The sequence below is a fragment of the Zophobas morio genome, unplaced genomic scaffold (genome assembly GCF_036711695.1).
Source record: "Zophobas morio isolate AGI-343-1 ecotype UQ-CSIRO unplaced genomic scaffold, CSIRO_AGI_Zmor_V1 ptg000017l, whole genome shotgun sequence".
NCBI classification, from domain to species: Eukaryota; Metazoa; Arthropoda; class Insecta; order Coleoptera; family Tenebrionidae; genus Zophobas; species Zophobas morio.
Genome location: NW_026972122.1, coordinates 1,993,109 through 1,994,696, shown reverse-complemented (window position 1 = coordinate 1,994,696; position 1,588 = coordinate 1,993,109).

Genomic DNA, 1,588 nt, shown 5'->3' with positions numbered 1-1,588 from the left:
CTCCAATTTTTTTAAAGGTATATTGGACTGGATCATCATTTTACCTAAATCGAAATTAAACTGAAACTGCTGATCTTTTGTGGAAGTAGATGCAATAGATTCATGTATCGTCTGCTCTTTAATTTTAGAAACTTCAAACATTTTCTTCCTTTCTACATGAAGAGTCGTTCTGACAAGTTGCGTCACGTTATATTTTTTATCACTTTGAATCTAAAACAACGTACATATAGGTACAGGATTAACAAACGAAAATAGATAAAAAAAAAAAATTAGTGGGCTTACGGTTTTCACACAAGCTCTGCAGAATATTTTGTTGTTTTCTAATTTTAATTCTGGAAAATCCCTCATCCACTCATCCGGCGTCGATTTTTCTTTCGGCATTCTTTTAAAATATTAGTAATATTACCAAAAAGAACTCAACATGTAACAAGGGAGAACCACGTATAACACTGTACTACGACAGATGCGATAGACTGATGGTTGTGAAATAAACGGTTCATTTACTTAATAGTTTCCATTAGAAAAATTTTAAGGTAGGTAGTTGGGTACAATAATCCTTTTTTCTAGAAAATCTTCAACAGTCTTGCCGCAAAATGCCGAAAAAGAACATCTGGTTAAAAACTTTAATTCATTATCAACGGAAGTAAGGATTTAAAGTCATAAAATCTATGGAGTATTTTTCCAATCCTATAATAAAATTTTATTACCCAAACGACCCGAACCTATTCACAGAAAGGGTCTTGAGTAAGTGTACTTCAATGGTCAAGTCCAGGTAAAATGCATACGATACGATACGGCTAACTAACAAGTATTTGTCATCCCGACAAGGCCGGCATTTGAAGAAAATATGCATTAAAACTCATATTCGTCGAAAAAGCATTAAATAAGCATATAAGTTTTAATATGCATAAAATTGAAAAAAGAACAAATAAGCATAAAAAAAATGTGTCAAATGACTCCAAATTGTATCATAGTTGCAGATATAAAAAAGTTTTGAAGTGCTTACATTTTTCACAAAAAGCATTAAACCTAGAAATCCGCTTTCTATTTATATATCTACTGTTTTTTAGTGCACACACCTCACTCCATTACAAAAATAATGTTCTACCTGACGTGGACGTTTCCTATTTTTTATGAGAATTGCTATCCTTATATTTAGCGTTTAGTACCTATACTATCATTACGAATTTTCTTTAGATATCGAATACTAATAGAGGTATAATTTAAGAAGTCAATACTGACAAAACCACTTTGTTTTCATTACGAACCCAGTTTCAGTGAAATGAATTCAGTGAGCACACTACGTATACTTATGTTACAGATTGTTACATCGATGGAAGAGTGGTGGACTTCAGCAGGTACAAGTAGTTTTAAGTTTTAAATTCTCTTTTTGCTAAAACCCAAGTCTAAATTTATTCTTGTCTTTATTTAGGGCACTTGACCTGTTGTGTATTTAACAGTTTAGATATTTTTGTTGATCGTAATGACGCTTAATTACATAACCATCATCTAGTTCTACTAAATAGTGTAGATTACCGATACATTTTGTAATTATTCCATACTTCCATAATCCATGTCTTAAATAATT